At 41.9% G+C, this 22,616-nt stretch overlaps 1 protein-coding gene across 5 annotated transcripts in view; it reads right to left on the bottom strand.

The window, feature by feature from the left end:
• Positions 1-22,616, bottom strand: part of LOC121912633 (zinc fingers and homeoboxes protein 2-like) — a 140,896-nt gene that overhangs the window by 40,377 nt on the left and 77,903 nt on the right. Inside the window, exon 3 of one of the 5 annotated variants that reach the window (XM_042434870.1) lies at positions 21,891-22,001. The exons of the other annotated variants lie outside the window; for them this stretch is intronic. The gene's annotated coding sequence lies outside the window, so the exon portion shown is untranslated. The remainder of the gene's footprint in view (positions 1-21,890; positions 22,002-22,616) is intronic. 5 annotated transcript variants of the gene reach the window in all.

Here is a 22,616-nt window from a genome sequence, read left to right as displayed (position 1 = left end):
TTTTTATAATCGATTAATCTTTTAGAGTCATTTTTTAAGAAAAAAATGCTAAAATTCTCTGGTTCCAGCTACTTAAATGTGAAAATGTTCTGGTTTCTTCAGTCATCTATGATAGTAAACAAAATCTCTTTGGGTTGTTGACTGTTTGTCAAGACAAAACAAGATATTTGAGGATGAATCTTGGGCTTCGGGAAACGGTGATCAACATTTTTCACCATTATCTGACATTCTATAGACCAAACAATTCATTGCTATTAATTAATTGAGAAAATAACGGACAGATTGATTGATGGTGAAAATAATCGTTAGTTGCAGCCTTAATAGAAATGGTTTTTCCCAATCTGGCGTGGAATAACTTGACTGGCTGGCTCAGAGCCCTGACCTCAACCCCATCCAACACCTTTGACTTGAGCCAGGCCAAGAACGGAGGCTGATATAACAGCAGATTAATACTATGCGGTTTTGGAACCACATGTTTCGCTGTCCACATACTTTTGGCAATAAAGTGCATAACCTAAAACATTTAAGATGTGGAGTTTACTGAGGGTATTACACAGCCTGATCCCTTATCAGATGTAGAACAGATTAAATCATATATCGCCTACCTAGATTAAGTTCAGTTTGCAATCACCATCTAAAACAACTCATCCATTTGTTTTGTTATTGCCTCTTTTTTTTATCCAGAACCTCCCTCTGACACTATCACTCAAGCTGCAAGCTTCATCTACCGCTGCTCTCATTGTGAGTCGCACCGGATAAGACTGCCTAAAATGCAAATGTAAATGTAAATAACCGTCCAATGATGGTACTCGTGCGTATAAAAGCTCTGCCGGGGGTGTTTGCATTCCTTCGCGGTGGAGGAAAAAAGAAAAAGGCTTCCTCCTCTTCCTCTGAATAGGCAGGATGGGCCACCTCGCCGGAGAGAATTCCATTAGTATTGGTTTCTGTGGAGGGTTTTACTGTCACATGGGCTGTAATGCTGCCTCAGAGGGCCTTTACGGCCTGCCAAGAAACATTTCTGGAGCCCGGCGTGGAGGGAGCCCTGCTGAGGGGGGGAAAAAAATGCAGCCGACTCCACAAAAGGACTTCTAATAAACTTTTATCAGTCACAGTGCTTTGCTGAAGACCAGATTTATTCTTTCATGTTATTCTGTTTCCACTCTGTCTTTTATAGCTGCTCTTACAACGCTGTGGAGGAATGTGGTCTAAAGCACCTCGATGATTGGAGATTTGTTTTAATGTTTTGGTTCTGATTTAAAGCCTGATTACTGGATGTGAAAATCACGGAGAGTCTGCACACTTTAGAGGATCTTATCTTGTAGTTTATGTGGAATTAAGATTCAAATATCTCACCTCAGTATGAATCCTCTGTTCAGGTTGTGATGATTTTGTCAAGCATATTTGATTTTTATGACTGCAATCCAGAACAAAACTCGTCATAATCTTTATAATCTGAACTGGTTAACACAACACAACCAGCCTTTGACTTTATTTTATCTTTTAGCTGTTAAAGTGGTGACAGGAAGGAGCGTGAAGAGGGCGAGGATCGTTAAATCTGGTTCTGATGAAACAAAGATTAATGAAACCTTCCTCGCTGTCTCATTAGCTGTGTTAACCAGCAGTCACAAACAAGATAATCATGTATTGTTACCTGTGAGAAACAGAGCCTGGTATCAAGCAGGAATAACTAACGCTAACATTCAGTGGCAAAAGAAGTAGTATGCCCCTTTATTCAGGGAGGACAGGAAGTAAAGTTGTCAAGATCGAGTTGGGGTTTAAATCTCGTCACAAACCAACATTCAAGTTCTTTTTTATTTTAGGGTTAAGGGTACTAACCCTAACCCTACCCTAATCCTAACTCTACCCTAACCCTAACCTCTAACCCTAACCCCCTAACCCTAACTCTACCCTAACCCTAACCTAACCCTAGCCCTAACCCCCTAACCCTAACTCTACCCTAACCCTAATCCCTGACCCTAATCTAACCCTAGCCCTAACTCTACCCTAACCCTAACCTAACCCTAGCCCTAACCCCCTAACCCTAACCCCCTAACTCTACCCTAACCCCCTAACTCTACCCTAACCCTAACCTAACCTAGCCCTAACCCCCTAACCCTAACCCCCTAACTCTACCCTAACCCCCTAACCCTAACCTAACCCTAGCCCTAACCCTACCCTAACCCCCTAACTCTACCCTAACCCTAACCTAACCTAGCCCTAACCCCCTAACCCTAACCCCCTAACTCTACCCTAACCCCTGACCCTAATCTAACCCCTGACCCTAATCTAACCCTCTAACCCTGGCCCTAACCCTAACCTAACCCTAACCTAACCCCTTTTCCTAACTGTAAACATGTTCTAGATGTCTAACCTTAGCCATACAGCAGACAATAGAAATAAGTTTTTTAAAAAACGAACACTGGCATTGAACAAAGTTTTGCAGAAACACTGAATATTAAGGTTCTGTCTGGCAGTGATGTTAGGCCACGTACAGACCGACCTCATCCTTGCATGAAAAAAATAAGCCTGCTCATTTATTTAAATGAATCCGGAAGCGAAGTGGGGACACAAATGCAGAGTAAAAAAAAAAATCACAAGGTTGTCCGGAATAAAAAATGAATCTGTCTCGACTTTTACTGCAACGCAACACGGCGTCATTCAGCAAGCCGCCGCACTGGGCAATCAATACATGCAAGACTTAAGCCTCGAGCCTCATGAAACATGAGCTTCAAAGAAAAAAACAAAACATAGTTAACACGATGTTGGAGAGTAAGCTACCTGTGATGCAGAGGTGGACATGATGAGATGCTTCAACACTCTTCAAAACATGATTTACGTCGTGTTTGAACGTGGCGGCGCGGTGCAGCAACCAAAGTTTTCATCCAGCTCGAAGGCTATCTGCGTTTGCTTGTCAAAGTTAAGACATCAAAAAGGACAACGAAAACACACATGGACTCAGAGGACTTTGTGATTCAAAGTGATTCAATTTACAGTGATGTTAACTAACTAACGAGAACACTGTATTTCTGCTGTTTATCTCAAAACCGTTGCAGCGAAAAGATAAACAATTGCAGAGGTGATCACTTTGCAGAGTATTTTACCACAGCACTGTTTTCAGTCTGAATGTTCACTTAGAACAATGACCAGAGGCAGTTAGCGAGCGCTATGTTTGAACTTGAAAAAGAGGATGACGAGCTGTTGAAACAGAGGAAAGAGCAAAAAATTCATACATCTGTAAATGCTTCTTACATCTCTCCGGGCACTGCTAACTTTTCTTTGTCTTAAGCCAACTTTAATTCATTGGACAGATGCATTTAGAAGACAACAAAACAAATGTGAAGAACATGACTTCAAAGACCTGGCTTGACTGAACCTTAAAAAATAACGGTGAAGCCTAAAATGTCTCATTTTAATCAGAAGTTTCGCTATTAGCAGTGTTCTAGCTACTCGTACTATCTCTACTGAATATGGTTTTGGTTTAGGACGAGCTTAATCACTGTTTAGGAAACTGAACCTACAGAAATAACTCACAAGATCTTTTTGACTATTTCTTTCATTGATTACAGTGCACTTCTTGCTGCTGAAAAAGTAAAACACATCACGTCTTGTTCAGCTTAAAAACTACCAAACGCAGAGGTTAAGAGTCGTTAATTAAAACAATTAAGAGCCGCTCGTTAATGCCCGAGCTTGTCAATCACTGATAATGACATATAAAAACAGAAAATTTAGTCCCATTTGGTTTATTGATTCCAAATTCCAAACACTTCAAGACCTAGAAAATGAGTTTTCTTTCCAAACATTTCATGAAGAACATTTACAAAACTTGTTGCAGACTGTGAGTCGTCTCCGCCTGTATTAACTCGTGCATCGATATCCAATTATTACCTGGAACATTCAAGTATTTCATATTTGATTGTCTACCTGTAAACTTATTATCTCATTGGCAATAACTGGGGACAAGCTCTTATCTCACTTATGAGAAACCTGAGAGATGCCTACCCGAGATTAACCGGGATGCCGAGGCACGCACACACCTTATCTTGTTTACTGTTGGGCTTCTGCAGTCTGCCTAAGCTCTGTTTCCATGGTAATATTAGGATTATTTCATGCTGAAATATTCAGAATATTGTTTATTCGTGTATAAATCAATTGGATATTGCCGATGCTCTGATTGCATTGATTTCTGAAAAAGCTGCATGTCTCTTGCTTCCAATCTTCCTCTTCTATTCTTTCTCCCCCTGAATTTTTTATTTTATTTTTTATTTTCTCTTTTCATTATTGTGAAAAGTGTGTTTATCACTCAGCCTGTAACCAAATGTCCTGCTGCTTTTCTGCCTTCTCTGAAAAACACGTCCATACAAAACGATAAAAATTCTCCTTTAGCCACCCCTGATCTTGCACGGCGAGGTCAGAGTTCAAGGTAGGTATTCAGTGGCTTGCTGAAGGGCCCTTGAGCAAGAAGGCTTGTTTGTATGAAGGGGGGGGGCTTGAACCCAGTTACTCTCCTTGCTCCTTACTCAATCTTGGAGAACCAACCAGAGGGAAATCAAAGTTAAATAAAGAGAAATGAAAGAAGAACAAATCACCGGTGAGCGGGGGCACAGAGCTGCATCTCGACACTTCACCTGGAATCTTGTTTTGATTTCGAGGTGGGAAGAGAGGCGAGAGAACGGGAGGATGAAAAAAAAGGAGAGACAGAAAAGAGAGACAGGAGAGCAATTAGGAAACAAAGGGGGAGAGAGTGGAGAGAAGGAGGAGGAGGAGGAGGAGGAGGAGGAGGAGGGAAACAGGGAGGAGCAGGCGAAGAAGAAGACAAATTGAGAAACACCAGGTCAGTGACACAACACACACACACACACACGTTTGCTTTTTTTCCCCCCACTCCGTTTTACCCCCATTACATTTTAATCGAACAAGCGGCTCCTCTTGCTCATACCAAACACCTTCATTACCATCTGATAACAGGAAGAAACACTCCGGACCAACAGGACCACGCTCCTCACCGCTGAGGAGCGACGCCGCCACGGAGACGCGTCTAAACTTTAATACTTTACTCATGTTGTCTGTGTTCTTCCATTATGATGTTATTCACCAGGATGCAGTGATGGATGAAAGCGTCCTTCATCCCCCAAGTAGTCTGACCCTTCTCCTTCTCAGACGGCGTTCAAAGCGAGCTACGGAGAATATTTCTGCTTTGACACCCAAAAATCTGTTAGAAATCCGCCTGATTTGTAGTAAAATAAAGGTACATTTTCAAAATAAAGCTATGTTTACATTCAGTGTGTCTGCTTGAGGTCTAACAAACATGTCAAAGAAGCTTTCAACCACATTTCATGGTCTGGCATCGGACGGCCTGTTTGATCTTTCTCTGGACATCCAGCGACTCCTAAAGAAGGCCATGAGATGTGGTCGAAAGCTTCAGAAGCAACAAGTAGTTTGGACTTTGTGTTAAGAAGCTTTTTTTTGGTCCAGCTGCTGTTTCCACTGAATGAATGAGCTCAATGCACCCAATATTTTCATTAAATAATCATTTGGTTTATAAAACGTTAACAAAATATTTCCTAAAGCCCAAGGTGACATCTTCAAATGTCTTGTTTTGTCCGACCAAAAACCGAAAAAACAATGAATCAGTTATGAGAATAGTTGATAATAATTATTCTGTTAATCACATAATTGATAAATCAACTATTCAGTTCACCTTTACAGCAAACTCGTTCCTCTTTCCTCACATCACTGCATGTATTTTGCAAGTCGTTTAACACTTTATTATCAGTTCTGTTGTGGAAACCAGACTCTTTAGGAAAACATTACCAAACCAAGAGGGAGGAACATTTTCAGGTCACAGTTGGAACTCTTGCTCTTAATTTTTTTTTTTTACATCATAGAATCAAACTCCACTTAAATTAAATTAGAATCAGAGTTCATAAACCTTTGTTAGAGCGATGCTCTGTCTGCGCTACATTCCCGTGCTGCAGCTGTGAAGAGCCTAACATCTGATTTTTAAGGTGTATTGGGAAATTCGAGGCAGCTGTGTGAGCTTCTGCGCTGCAGGGAACTCCAACACCATCATTAGAGGGTCAATCAGCAAGGCGGTGAGATGTTAAACGTCTGCACTCTGAAAAAGTTCAACAGCAGATCTCAGAAAACGACTCGGCCTCTGTCTGGAAGAGCCTCAGACAGATCACCGACTATAAACCGAAAGCCCCCCGACTCCACTAATGACTTGCACGTTGCCAATAACCTGAATGAGTTCTGCTGTTGATCTGAAAGACGATGGCACAGTCCTGACACCATCCTTCCCCCGTGACTCCATCCACCAGCTCCTCCTCCCCCACCTCAGCAGGAGCACGGGCCTCTCCACGACCCTCCTCACCTTCCACAATGACAACCACTCAAGAGACTGAACCCCCGCAAAGCAGCTGGACCAGACTCTGTCTCTTCCTCCACCCTGAAGCACTGTTGCAGATCTTTTGCCACGTACCAGCAAGCTTCAAGACCTCCACCATCATCCCCAAAAAACGAAGGACCCCAGGACTCAACGACTGCAGACTCATCGCCATGACTTCTGTGGCAATGAAGTCTTTTGAGCATCTTGTACTGTCCCACCTTAAAACCATCACGGACCCACTCGTGGACCCTCTGCAACAGGTCTGTGGACGATGCAGTAAACATGGTCCTCCACTTCATCCTCCAGCAGCTCGACTCTGCGGGAACCTACGCCAGGGGATCCTGTTTGTGGATTTCAGCTCCGCCTTTAACATCATCATCCCAGCTCTGCTGCAGGACAAGCTCTCCCAGCTGCACATGCCTGACTCCGCCTGTCCCCTTGGACTCCTGGACCATCAACGCTGATTCCCCTCAAGGCTGTGTCCTTTATCCACTTGTCTTCTCCCTGTGCACCAACAGCTGCACCTCCAGTCATCAGTCCATCAACCTCCTGAAGTTGGCGGATGACACAACCCTCTTAGGGCTCATCCCAAGTAGCGATGAGACTGCCTACAGGGTGGAGGTTGACCATCTGGTGACTTGGTGCGGACAAAACAACTTGGAGCTCAACACTCTAAAGACAGCGGAGATGGTTGTGGATTTCAGAAGGTACGCAGCCACAACCGCCCTCATCACCCCGTGTGACTCCCCAGTCGACACTGATGAGTCTTTCCCCTTCCTGGGAACCATCATCAGCCAGGACCGTCAAGCGGGAGCTCAACATCAGCAGCCTAAAACCAAGAAGGCTCAGCAGAGGATGTACTTCCTGCGGCAGATGAAGAAATTCCACCTGCCAAAGCCAATGATGGTGCACTTCTACACCACCATCACCGAGTCCATCCTCACCTCCTCCATCACCATCTGGTGCGCTGCTGCCACTGCCAAGGACAAGGGCAGACTGCAGCGTATCATCCACTGTGATGAAAAGGTGATCGGATGCAATCTGCCGTCCCCTCCAGGATCTGCTGTCCCTCCAGGGCACTGAGGCGAGAAGGAAAAGATCACGGCCGACCTCTCCCATCCCCTGGACATAAACTTTTTTTAAACACTCCCCTCCGGTGAGAGCCTGAGGTCTGTCAAGACCTGAACCACACGCCACAAGAGCAGCTTTTTTTCCCCCCATCTGCAGCTGCCTCATCAACGAGGTCCAGGACCCCCACTGACATGGACTCTGTCCCACCCATGGACATTACACGTTATATTAATGTAACACCCCACAATCTCACATTTGCACATCATGTGATCTTTTATCTTACATAGCGTCACATTAATGCTATTATTATTATCATTATTAATGCACACTCTCATTCATCTCATTCTCTTCTATTTATTATTTAAACTTTAAACCTGTAGCAGCTCCTCCCACTTAGAATATAGTTTACATATTCTTTTTCTTTATATTGTAAATTCCTCCTTTCTTTATTTTTTGACTGTTATTGCACCACAACAACACCGAGACAAACTGCTTGTATGTGCAAACCTACTTGGCAATAAACCTGATCCTGATTCGGCTCGGTGAGATTTTTTACTGTCTCGTAACACGAACTGACCGTAACACATCTGCAGGGGAGTGGATGGAGACGGTGATCAATACGGATGACTTCATTTCCTGACCAGGTGGCTTTTTAAAACCTTCAATTCCAGGCCTGTTTTTTTTTTTTTTTTATAGAATAACAGTAAACAAAACACTTTTGCTAAAACGATAAAAGTGTTAGTGACGACCCGACACAACAACAACAAAGACTTTCATGACGTTTTTCGACTTTCTCTCCTTTTTTTGAGAAACACATCGACGACGTCACAAAGGAAGCTTTATTCCGTCTCCGCTACATTGCCCAAGTTTGTCCATTTTTCTTTCCTCACTTCAGCAAAAAAAAAAAAACACACACATACATCATTCTGCACAGCGAAGAGAACAACATCCAACTGAAGGAACAAGAAGAAAAACACTTTTTTTTTTTACTGGACTTTAAATTTCCCCTTTAGTAGCTCCAAATGGAAGCAAACTGTTTTTTTTTACGTGCTATAAAACACATGTGTAAAACGACACATCCTTTATCTCTTTGAGTGAAATATTCAAACCCAGATAATCATGTTGTTTATGGCTACAGTGTTGCATCACATGGAAAAACTCTTGCAGAATCCTGACCATCATTTATTTCTATCTTGACAAATAAAGTGCTGATTTCTAACAATGTGTCGGTGGGGTTCAGGTTAATGAGTTTAATGTTCTCTGAAAGTCTTCGTTTCCAGCGGTACCCGGTGTTCTGTTGCTCCGTAATGAGACAAGTAACCTGCTCTGGAAATGTTTGATTTCCAGGTGCTGATGCTGATGAGCTGCTCGGGTCTGTTTCTGTTTCTGCCTGGATATTCTGGCGCCGCAGCCGCTCGACACTCCGGGGCTGTGGAGGGTTTTCCTCTCGTGCGTGCTCTTGCGGTTTTGGGCCTCGCTGCAGCTATTTTTAATCAAAATAAAGTGATTATGAATATGCAAATTGAGTCATTTACTAATTGTTGCAGTCAATCCCTCCCAGTCTGCCACCCTGAATTAAGCAGAATTTTTTTTTTTTTTTTTTTTTGGAAAAACTCATCTCCAGCCAAGAACGAAGGCTGCCTGCCACACTTATGTTAGAGGGTCAAAGGTTCCGTTGTTGCAGCAGACTGCGTTCATCCCCGCTGAGCGTCCTTGAGCAACAACCTTTTCCCTTTTCTACTGCAGGCCCAGTGACCTCTGACCTCTCTGCTGACATATTAAAAAAAAACAAAAAAACAAAGATGGATCCTTCATGAGTCAAATTTAAAAATTAAAGTGCACAAAAAAACATCTAGTGTGCAACAACCTGCTGAGTCTCTGCCGTTACTGAGACTCGCTGACTGACTTCATTTACTGAGCGGTTTGTGTAATTTTGACCCGAAAACGGCAGGCTGCACACAGCGGAGGACTGCCCTGCACGGTGACTGGTTTTAATCTCACTCATACACACACACACACACACACACACACACACACACACACACACACACACACACACACACGCTAAGCTGCTCATTCTAATAGGCTAAGCTTTACTCCATTTGGTTAAATGCTTTGTTTAAGAAGAGCTACACCAGTGGAAGGAGGGAAGGGGGGGGGGGGGGATGAGGAGACGACGACTTAGGCGGGATGAAAAAGGGAGGAATGGAGGAAGGAAGGAAGGAAGGAAGGAGTAGAGGGAAGGAGGAGATTAAAGTAGGAGGAGAGAAGCAGAGGGAGATAGGAAGGAAGGAAGAGACAGGAGGAAAGGAGTCAAGGAGAGGATGAAAAGAAATGAGGGAGGTAAGGAGGCAGGAAATGCATGGAGGGATGGAGTGAATAAAGAGAAAGAGGAGGGAGGGAAAAAAGGAGGATGTGGAACTAAAAGAAGCAATGAAGGAAGGAGGAAATGATTCAGAGGAGAAAAAGGGAGGAGAGGAATAGGGATTGAAGGAGGGATGAAGCAGGGAGGTCATTAAAGAGGAAGGGTAGAGAGGAGAAGATTGAAGGAAGGATGGAGGGGGGAAGGGAAGTGAGGAGGAAATAAGGAATGTACATCAGGAAAAAAGAAAAGACGGATTGAAGGGAGGAATGAAGGAAGGAGGTGAGTAAGGAGGGAGGAAAGAAAGGAGGGAGGTGACAAGGAATGTACAGTATAGAGAAGGAGAAAAGACTGATTAAAAAGGGAGGAATAAAGGAAGGAGGGAAGTAAGAAGGAAGGAAAGAAAAAGGGGAGGGAATAAGGAAAGTAGGGAAGAAGAGAGGAAGGACTGAAGGGAGGAATGAAGGAAGGACAGAAGACAAAGACTGAAGGAAGGATGCAGGGAGGAAAGGAAGAAAAGGGAAGTAGGGAGGGATGGAAGGATGGAAGTAAGGAGGAAGGAGGAAAGAAAAAAGGGAGGGAATAAGGAAAGTAGAGAAGAAGAGAGGAGGGATTGAAGGGAGGAAACAAGTAAGAGAAGAGAGGGAAGAAGAAGGAAAGGAAGGATGGAAGTAAGGAGAGAGGGAATGTACAGTAGGGAGGAAGGAAAGAAATACTGAAGGAAGGAAGGAGGGAAGAAAGGAAAAGAGGAAGACAAGAAGGACGGCAGTAGGGAGGGAACAAGGTATTCAGATGAAGGAGAGGAACAAACTGGTAGGAGGAAGATCGAGGAAAAAAATGGAGGAAGGAGGAGTGTCATGTGATGAGTAAAAGAAACAGAGGTGGAGGAGGGGGGGGGATGAAGGGAGGAGAGGATTAGGAAGAAGGATTGAAGGGAGGAGGAATGTCACGAGATGGGAGTAAAAAAGAAAAGAGAAAAAGGAAGGAAGGAAGGAAGGAGACAGAGGGAGGGAGGGAGGGAGGGAGGGAGAGAAGGAGGGAGAGTCGGGCTGGAAGGCCAAATAATGGAGCAGCTCATCTCATGGTGAATTTGAATGGAGGCTGAATTAATTTAAATCTCATCACGGCCCGCCCTCTAATACCTTATCAGTTCTGCACGGAGACAAGGGACGTAATCGCATTAGACCCGCCACTCTGCTCTACTACGCTCTGCTACACACACACACACACACACACACACACACACACACACACACTAAAACACACACACACACACACACACTCAACACAAACCAACAGATACACACATACCTGTGCTGGTATGTGCTGCTTTTATTACACAAACACACACTGTGCATGTACTGATGCTGCCATGGTGCTGTGTGTGTGTGTGTGTGTGTGTGTGTGACTTCATACTGTGTGTGCATGTGCATTTACACACACACACACACACACACACAAACACACACACACACAGCATGAAGAAATGCCCCCATGAGTACAACCCAGCAAGACAACAGTATGCATGTAAAGACACACACACACACACACACACACACACACACCCATGGGTGCTACAACACACACACACACACACACTCAGCATGGAGACACGCTGATGAATGGATGTAAGAAAACACACACACACACGCACACACAGAGAGAGAGAGAGTTGTATGGACGAGCAGAGCAGCCTTCCAGTTACCTTCTAGGGGAAAAGGCTCATGGGAAGTTATGCACTGGCTGTTGACATTGGCTGCAGCGGGACGAGAGCAGCTTTACAGCGCCGACTCACACTGTAATGTACACACACACACACACACACACGCACACACACACATCCTGACCACAGCCAAAAACTCACTCCAAACAAGATGGCGGTGGGTTGAGTTATAGTCTAAAAGACACCAACTCTCACACTCTCCAAACAAGATGGCTGGGAAAGTCTGCAGCGTTCCTATCAATAAATGCGACTGATAAGAAATAAATAAAAAATATATAAATACACGTCGTGGTGATTTAGGGAGGCTGGAGGCTGCGTCAAGGGGCCATACTGGTTGATTCTGGTGTGTTCAGTCACTGGGGAATATCAATATTTGGACTTGTATATGTTATAAATGTTCTAACTCTCTGTAATCGCCATTTTTGAAGGACCTGTGGCTCCTAGATCGTCACTCGTCTCCATATTTTCTTGCCTTTTAGAGATCTTGAGTTTTATTTCTGTGGCCTTATTGGTTGTTTGTTTTTCATTCCTGTGGATATTCAGACAAACGTAGAAAGACTTCCTCCTTTAAGGTTTTGGTGTCAGTCCCTCAGAATCAATGTTTTTTCTACAACTGGATACTGGAAAATATCAATATTGAGCCCTGTATGTGTTATAATTGTAAAAACAATGTTTATATCTTTTGTAATTGCCATTTTTTTTCCACCTCTGGCTCCGTCTGAGCAGCAACAGGCTTCCATCGGTTTATTCGCTCTTATTTTTCTTGCCTTTTTAGAGATCTTGAGTTGGATTTTTTCGGGGGCTTATTGGTTGTTTTCGGTGTGTTTGTTTTTCATTCTTGTGGATAATCAGACTAACGTAAAGAGACGCTGCTTCCTCTTGAAGCTTGAGAGTTTCAGCCTCAGAATCAATAAACAAAAGATTTCTTTCTTTCTACACAGCTGTCATCTTCAAAAAAAAAAACATTCAAACAGTCCAAAAAACCCAATGCGGTTTGAATAACGAGGCTCCTCTTCTTACTATGCTTCAGTAGTTTTGCTCTCCACCTTCTGTAAGGATTTTTGAACAGTATTGTGGGAAATGTAGGAAATCCCCAGTTTAAGTTACAACACATCGTTACGAAATAACATTCAGAAGGCATCAGAGTCACCAAAAGATGTGATTTTAGTTCATTTTTGGTTCAATATTCAAGAATTTCGGTGACACCTGCATGAAGAATAACTCCTCCTTCCTACAGCTGAGTTAAGGTCTAAGATCCAAGAAGCAAAAGAGAGAGAAGCTGTGACTTCAGAGCTGCAACAATCGGTCGATTTATTGTTCAGTCGATTACTAAACTATTTTGATAATTGAATAATCATTTAAGTCTTTTTTTTTTAAGCAAAAACGTCCAATTTTCGGTGGTTTCAGCTTCTCAAATGTGAGAATTTGAAGAGAATTTTTCTGTATCTATGATAGTAAACTGAATATCTTTTGGATTTTGGACTGTTGATCAGACAAAACAAGACCGAATTATTGATCGTTTGTTCTTAGCAGTTCAGTTCAGACTGAAGATCTGAAGACATCACTTTGAGATCGATTGATCGAGGCGACAACCTGCAGATTAACCGATGATGGAAATAATCATTAGTCGCTTCCTCAATGTGACAGATCGTTGGTACTGAATGAAATCCGCGTCTTTGCAATGTTATTAAATTTAACAAAAGACTCTAAACTCAACGTCCTTTTTTATAGCTTTTTAACAAATATTACAAACGTCTTAATTCTGGAGGAATGATGCATATCAATACTGGGAAATGTGAAGCGGGCACTGGAGGTGTTTCTGTATCTCCATTTCCATTTTCTTCTATCAACAACATCCTCAAAACGTGATTGATCTCCATTGATGATTCAGCTGGCAGAGTTCAATGGCGATTGTCTCCAGGAAAAATGACTTCCAGAGCCAAGGCCGTTCAAAATTCCAAATTTACAACCGTAGAGGACAATGGTGAATCCTGATGCCCGTTATATGCCACTAGTGTGTGATTTCCTTTCCACCTTGCTCGATAAAAAGCACACCGCTTCCTGCATTGGCACCGAACACTGGAAGAGAGCATAAATTCCTCCAATACCATTTCTAGGAATACTCAGACTGGTTTCCAGAATTCTCTGAACTTTTACCTGAACTACTGGACATTTGGAAATTAAGAAAATGTCACAATTTAAAAGAAAAGAGCTCATTGAGGGGGAAAAAGTGGAGGAAAGGAGGATTTTTAAAATGTAAAATAAGACGTGATGATGTCTGACATGATTCAGTGTGATGGTAAGAATTCAACTTTATGTCTGGATTAGCTTTACACAGCTTTAAACAACCGGTTTGTTGCACCAAATGCAGTCTAATAGGAGGTGTGCGAGTCCTGCAGTGGACTGGGTGAAGAGGCAGGGTTGCACCAGTAGTCTGACCTTTTTTTTTGTCACAAACTAAATTGTATGGTACAGCTAATTATTATTTGTTCAGAAATGTCAAATCAAGTACCCCTGAAATGGCAAAACATTAATAGCTGCTGGCCCTGGAACAAATTGCTTTAATATTGAAGGGATAAAATAGTGATTACATTAAGAGCATAAGTGAAGTTAATAAAATACATTTGATGTTAACCGAGCGAAAATCTAAAAAGCATGTCAAGGTCACGCCGCCAATCGCCAATTTACCTTTACAGCTTTATCCCGAGAGACTTAATGTGACGTGAGTGCAACGGCAGAATAAACTTCTCAAACAAACCAACAACAATGAAGAGGTCAAAGGTTATAATACATGTACCAAACGCTGCTGAGACTCTTGGTTCTGTTTGCTGCAACGAGGTGAAAAAGTCGTTAAGTTTTAAGTGTAAAAATGTAAAGTTTTAAATATTTGATCATGACAAAAGTCTGCAGCCGAGACGAGACACTAAACATGACACAGATTCCCTGGAATGTCATTTTTTTTGGGGGGGGGGGGTTGAGTATCTTAACTTTCTCTGCGATGAGTCAAAACTTTTAATCTACTTTTCTTCAATTCCCAGTCGTATTGTGACACCATCCCATCCTCAGAAACCGACGCTGGATGTTTGATAATCACTGAAAGAGCAATGACTGGTCAGATGTTTGACAAGTCTGGAAAGCAATAGATTCCAATCAGATTCCTCAAAGGAGAAAGAAAATTTCCCCTTTTTATGAAAAACAGATGTTTCAACTCTATTGTACTTGTATTTAATCTTTAGTCACAATTTCCATGTGAGACACAAAGGGACCTTTGTCACTGCAGAAGTTTTAACTTATGAAACAACAGTTGGGTAATAACATTGAATAACTCTGTAATGACTCTGGTATATGTTTATATATTTCATATCTAAATGTAAATTTAAGTCTACGATGAGTGAGAAACCTTTCCTGTATTCAGGGTCCATGGATGGATTGAGTTACCTCCTTTAATGAGGGACAAGACAGATCCCTCTAGCTTTGAGCCAAAGGCAAAAACAACAGCTACTAGACAAGAGTTTCTGTGTTCCCTGTTTCCAGAAAATGTCAGAAAAACTGTGAAAAATGTCAATAACTCTTTCCCAAAAGCCCAAGGTGACGTCCGACTCCTCAAATGTCTTGTTTTGTCCACAACCCAAAGATATTCAGTTTATTGTCACAGAGGACTAAAGAAACCAGAAACTATTCACATTTGAGAAGCTGGAACCAAAGAATTTGGACATTTTTCCCTAAAAAATGGATCAAAACAATTTATTTGATTATCAAAATAGTTCACAATTAATTTAATAGTTGGCAACTAATCGATTAATCATTGCCGGTCTAATCTTAATATGTTTTTTGTTTTTTTTGTGTTCCACCTTTATTCACTGATATTGTATTGATACTGACATCTTGAAATAGTGTCATCATTTTTATTGATTGTTTGTTCTTAGCATCCAGTTATCTACATGTGGTGCTTATGTTATAATATTTCTTCTGTTGCAATCTTGTTAAATGGTTGGAAATATCAGCGGCAACAACGGAAACAAGTCCAGGACTTTATCGTTCTATGCCTGACTGACAAAGTCTGATATGTCATATTTTAAAATATATTAGAGTGTCATCAATAAACCTGCACGTCTACAAGGCTTTTTAGCCTCTTGTAGCTCTGTAGTTCTGGTTTTATGGCTTTTTTGGTGTGTGCTGTTTGTATAATACAGTATTTTCTTCCTTTTTTCCCTTTTTTAAGTTAGATTGGATAAAAATCAGCAAAGCTAACTGAATTTGATGTACATCTGTTTCTGTTTCGGTACAGAAATATAGGAGAATTTGTGTCCACGCAGGATTTTAGTGGTTGCCTAGCGACCAGGCTAGGAATTTCGTCATTTTAGGGGTCATTTGACCTTCAGTATCACAAAATGTTTTAGGGCACAACGACCATTGAGAGAAATAAGAGGATTTGGAGAAAAAACAACAGGAAGTAAATCATCATCTCCTCTACTTGCTCTTGGACAAATTGCCATACCTGTTCTTATAGGAAGGGAGGGAGTGTGTGTGCCATAAAACCAAAGTGGTCAAATAAAGGAATGAAACTGAACAGCAGGACGGGTTTTACAATGCAATACGTTTGTGTGACAGAAAGTGTCTTTAATCTGACTCGTCATCATCTTACATTATCCCAAATATTTCCAACAATTTTCACACCCAGACAAATCCATAATTTTAATCAAGATAATGGTCCATTTCATTTGGTCGTCTGTCAGTGGCGTCATAACCCCTTCTACCAAAGAGTAAACACACACACAAGATAATACATCTGAGTGGTGGTTGTCCACCAGAAACTCTGTCTGAATTGACTTTTTATCCAGTTTTAAGCCACATTTTTACATTAAACTTTTTTAGATCTTGGTCATTATAAGTCTATCTTTTAACAGGATGAAGGATTTTAGTCATCGGGAGAAACAAGCTGAGCAAACGTTAGCAGCAGCTCGGCTACCATCCTCTGTCCGCCGAACATCCTTGGTTTTTAGCGTGAAACTGCTTTATTTAGTGTTTTTACGGGTTTTAAGCACTGTGTCTGTTTGTTTCGTGGCTCCAAGCTTCCTTACCTGCATATAGTCTGTTGTCTGTTCTTCTCAGTTTTTTTCCCGTTTTCCTTATATCCAAGCTGTTAGACTGCTACAGTTAGCCAGATTTTGAAAGTAACATGAACACAAATGCCGCGGTGGCCGTAGGGCGTAAAATAATTCGGGCATTTCGGGGCATCATGACCAGCGCGAGGGGCAACGACGGCCATGGCTGTTGTGAAATTCCTACCCTGCTAGTGACACAACTGTAATCATAAGCAACGTTTCCACCCAAACGTAGCACAAATTTTAACCAAATTTCCAGAATATCTGCCGTCCATTACCGTCAAATATTAGGAGATAAACAGTTCAATGAGGTCATTGAAAGAGCGGCAGTCAAAGCTCGTTTGGAGCGATATTTCAACGTGTTTTCCCCCACTCTGGGTTTTTAATGTGCAAATGGAAAATGCAAATAAAAACAAGTGGAAAGAAACACACTTACGGTCTGTGTGTTGAGTTATTGATTATGTGCTCGTTTCTGATTGTCAAGACTAATAAAATATGTGGATGTTTGGTGGAAACAGTTGTTATGTGTTGTTGGGAACATTTCAGCTCGTCTTTAGTCCGTCTTCAGCTTTAAGAGATGTTGGGCTGAGTTTATCACTGTAAATCCCCGTTTTTATATTAGATGTAATATCAAATTACACAAATATAACTGACTTGACACATCCAATCAATGACACAGTTTAACTATTTAATCGACATCCTGTTTCTAAAGAGACAAAAAAAAAAAAAAGATTTTCTCAAACTACTGTTTCACTAGGAATTTAAGTAGTAAATTCCTGCATCATTTAAAACGCATAAGACGACACATATTTCAGGATTAAAGCACTGGCTCAAGTGTGAAAACTGTTTCCAAGAAAGAGAGAAGGAGAAGAAAATAAATCCACACACACACACACACACACACACACACACACACACACACACACACACACTCACTCACATCTCAAAGCTGAGGATATTCTGAGGTTGGAAAAGATTCATCGAAACCAGATGAACTTTCGAGGTCTTGTGCAACGAGACTGACTGCTGTTTACTGTATGTGGAGCGAATTATTCCTCGAGTCCCCCGGATCATGTTGAGCAACACACACACACACACACACACACATTCACACACACACACACACACACACACGCAGTGAAACACATGTGCATGACTGAACCGGCCAATAACGAGTGTGTACAAGCTCGTCTAACTGTGTGGTTTTCACTGCGGTTTATTCTCCGTCCAGAAAGCTGCTGGCAGGCATCTGTGCATTTAAACAGTGGACACACGTCAGCACGCCTGATGTGGTTAAATTCTTAACGTTTTCTAGAAATCTCATCATTTTCTAAAGGATGCGCCGCGGCAGACGCAGGGGCAAGCTTCCTGCGAGTTCATGGCTCCGTTTGCAAAGAAATCTTTTAAGTGCAGAGTATTTCTTTGTGCGAGGATAAATACTCTATCAAAGCTCTGAACGTATTGGCGAATGCCACAAGTTATTCAAGTTTCATTTAATGATTTCTCCGGAAAAAAAAGGGCACTGTCCATTTGATTTGTAATTTGGCCACAAGCAAGGCATCTATGTCGATGAAAAGGACTTTATTTGGCTCAGAAATATTATTAAATGTCAATTTATTTCTTTTTTTTTATATGCCAGAAAACAAAATTTAACTCTTTTGATTTCTCTCTCTGCCCAGACATCTGTCTACCTGCTGGACCATCTGATGAAAGGAAACAAACAATCAACAAAATATCATTTCATCATTAAAAAAAAAAAACTAAAGCAATGTTGAGATGTGTATGGTCAACTAAATAACATACGATATGTGACACTAGAGGCTCTCGTCATACAGTTTTTTTGCTGGAGTTTAACGAGGAAAGTTACAGATTAAAGCTTCGATTGATGATTGACGGGTGGACATGAGGTCGATATAATCACACACACACACACACACACACACACACACACACACACACACACACAGCAGAGCTCGAAACATCTGTGCTTGTAGAGGAAAAGCTGGTAATGATTTAATTAAAGAGAAAAATTTAAGAAGAAAACGTGTGTGTTTTGCTCCCGGCTGGCAGCATCATAAAGGTTTCAAGAGACTTAATATAAAAACAACAAATTAGAGCTTAAACTGTTTAATTTAAACCATTTAATGTAAGAATGTTCTGGATATTTAGATACACAGTAAATAAGATGAATAACTGTTTTAGAAATTACATGTTTCTTTGATAAAAAGTCGAAGGTACAAGACTACGTACATACAAGTTTTCAGTTAACTACAACTCCCAAGGTGCATTTCTCAAGAAACATCCAACCAACAGCCTTAAAATCTGGTTAATTAACAGCACTTTTGATGTATGCCTGACAGGCCAGGGAGAAAAAAACAAGGGTGGATAAACTCCTGGTGCCTGTTATATAATGGGATACGGGGATAACGGCGCATATTTTAATAATAATGACGGCAGCAACACTACATGAGCATGGGTAACCAGGGTAACCAGGGTAACCAGGGTAAGCTGGCGAGCATACATCCATGGGTGTTGCTCTGCCAAAACAGGTTCCGCAGGTCGGACTGAGTGATTTACCGATAACGCAGTTAACAAATATTTAACAGGAGGCTTCATACTAAAATATGAGCAAATACAATTATCAGCTTACTTCCAATAAAGGCCTGGTTGAGGTAAATAAAGGCCTCGGCCATTATTAGAGGACATACAGTAGACATGTGTGATGTGACCTTGTCTCTCTGTTTGTTTTACTAACTGCTTTGCTGTCTCCTTCTTGTAGGAATCATGTGTTCCCTGTAGCAGAGAGTATATATACGGATGTATAAGTGTGGCAGCTTTTCGTCGGGACTGTTGTGACGGACGATGAGTGATGGCTGCCCTCGGTTTGGTCTGTGTCTGCGTCCTTTTTGGTTGACCTGAATGAACTGAAACCAACACCGAGGTTCAGTGCAGTTCAGCGGCTGCTGCTGCTGCTGCTGCTGCCGCGCCAAAAACATTCATCTACCACCATCAGCATGTTGACATTTGTGGTTCAGACTGGAATGTCTCCGCAGCTATTGGATGAAGTGCAATGCAATGTGGCGCAGACATGCATGGCCTTTCTGAGCTTCGGTGATCTCCTGAACTTTAATGTAGCACCATCATCGGGTCACTATTTTATTTTTACTGTCTTCAAACTTTGGTTTTCTTGCATAGCGTCGTCTTGTTGTTTCTTTCTCATCACACATGCCTCCATCTTTACAGTGAAGTGTCCAAGACATGCCTACTCCTCTGTGTTTCAGGTACAAAGACATGTTTATGAAGTGTTACAGCTCACAAAAAAATGAACATCCAACTAGATGAACCTTTTGCTGCAGACACTTTTGACATTTTACAGATCGAATGATAAATCAATCATGAAAACCTGCTGCAAGAAGTTCATTTCAGAGACACGCCTCCCTCCATGGTACCTCAGATTTAAGGACAACCAACCCCTACACACACACACACACACACACACACACACACACATACGTGTTCCTCTGTAATAAAGCGTCAGTTAATAAGAGATGAATTTTTGTTGGCCGCGCCGGTTGGAGACGGAGGAAGACGCTCTGGCAGCCAAATCAGTGTTTTTACAGCCTGAATCACAGCTTACCACTGATACTGGCCCAGGGAGGAACACACACACACACACACACACACACACACACATACACGATACTGAAGGAGTGATACATGCACACAGACACAAACAATCGCCCACACACACACAATCCTGCACCACATGTAGAACTACAGCGTTCGCTTGCACACAACAGAAAGAAATTAGAAACAAACGTGAGCGTATACGGTATAAACACACACACACACACACACACACACACACACACACACACACATATATATATATCTTCAGATTTTTCCAGTGTTGTTGCTTCAGGCAGAGCTCAGGACTCTCCACTCCTCCTCTAGTCACACTTATTATCCAAAAAGTAAAAATATTGATTCTTTATCGGATCGAACCGGCTTTGTATTGCAGTTAAAAATGTATCTGTAGTGTTTTTGTATGAGATACGACTCACACTACACCTTTTAATCAGCTGTTAATCCTTATAAGTATATACTGTAAGTTACCACAGAACCCTGAACAGACTCTTCTTCTTCTTCTCTGTGTGGATTTCCTGCAGACTCAATGCCTTTCAAGCAAACTGCTGCCTCTCACAGGGAGGCCCCAACAGGTTTGTCCACTGACAATTCCAATAAAGTTCTATTCAAACAAGTTGTTACCGATCAAAAGGAAAGGTATGTTAACCTGGATTAACCAGGTATCCATAGATGTGTACTCACACACTACAAGACAGCCAACACAAATATCTGAAATGCCGGAAAATCATTGATCGTTCAGGTAATTAATCCGACGTCGTGACTTTAACCTGCACGTGAAACCGACCTGCAGACTGATTGTAACATCGAAGGCAACAAATCCAGGCTTTAAATCAGTGTCTGCTTGGTTTAAAATGACACATATTCTGCACATTTCCTGGTCTAGATGTATATTCTGGGGCTCTACTGGAACATGTTTGCATGATTTACAGTTATTTATCTTGTACTGAACCTTTATGCAGCCCTTCAGTTCAGCTCCTGTCTCTTTAAGGCCCCGCCCCCCCTCGATGAGCCCGCTCTGCTCTGATTGGCCCTCGACAGATATCCGCCAGCTTCGAATGTCAACTTCTCAAATACATCCGTACGCATTTGAGCCGAAATCTGATCTGAAAATACGAGTGACGAGCCGTCATCAGCTCGTCAGCGAGGTAGAAAAAAACGTCGTAAACGAAGCGTTCACAGCAGCTGGAAGCCCTGACTTCTGACTTACAGGCGGCGTTTCTACATACGTTCACCTCAAGTTTTGGAACTTTGACAAAATGTTTAACATCTGACATCAGGACAGGGAATAAATAACAGGAAAAAAATCACAAAAAAGCAGAATATGTCTCCTTTAACGCCCAGACAGGACACAAATACACACAAACACACACAGACAGACAGACACACACCTGCATTTCTTTCTCTCCCCCCAGTCTGTCTAGCCTCGTTCTTCAACACACACACACACACACACACACACACACACACACACACTAAACTGTTCACATTGAGTGAAGAAGAACAACAGTCGCCATCAGAAGGCCTTCTTCTTGGAGCAAAATATCTCTCCCTCTCTCTCTCCCTCTCTCTCTTTTTCTTCCTGTCTCAGTCTACCTCTCTTTCTCTCTCCCTCTCAATCACTCCTCCGGTGCAGTTTGGGCTGTTTCCATGGCAACGCGCCGAGTCCCATGGTCGCTGGAGGGAGAGAGCGCTACCCCGCTCGTCCTGCCCAAAAAAAAAAAAAAAAAAATTGAAGAAAAAAAATAAAACATAATAATAATAATAAAAATCTGCTAAACACTCCTTCAAACTATAGACTACGATCTGTATGTGTGTGTGTTGTGTTACTGTGTGTGTGTGTGTGTGTGTGTGTGTGTGTGTGTGTGTTGTTACTGTGTGCGTGTGTGTGTTTTATTTTTCCCAAATGATTGGAGTGGCTACCAAAAAACACCAATTTCAGTCTGTGTCTGGCCGAGTCTTTGTCTTTTTGAGACACAGAAACAGATTCTGCTGTGCAGCTTCGGATATCGATGATTATAGACGATCAATTCATGCGAGCGTTCTCGAGCACGCTGCGGTAATAAATATCATTACTGTATTAATTACTATTATATTAAAACAGTCAGTGGAGTACTGATCCGATGCTGTTTGACTGATTATAAGTATTAATAGAAGAGCTGCAGCGTTAGAAACTGAATCTCATGAACGTTTTTGATCAGATTTCACATGTTTATGTAGGAATTTCTTCCATTTCCTCAGTTTCAGTTCGGTGAAAATTCTGGAGAAATCATGACAAATTAATTATCTTTTAGTGTGAAAATGGTCAACAGATGTTCAGCT

This window comes from Thunnus maccoyii, chromosome 15, assembly GCF_910596095.1.
Source record: "Thunnus maccoyii chromosome 15, fThuMac1.1, whole genome shotgun sequence".
Lineage (NCBI taxonomy): Eukaryota > Metazoa > Chordata > Actinopteri > Scombriformes > Scombridae > Thunnus > Thunnus maccoyii.
Note: the sequence above shows the minus strand (reverse complement) of the source record. Positions and strands in the feature narration are given on the sequence as shown.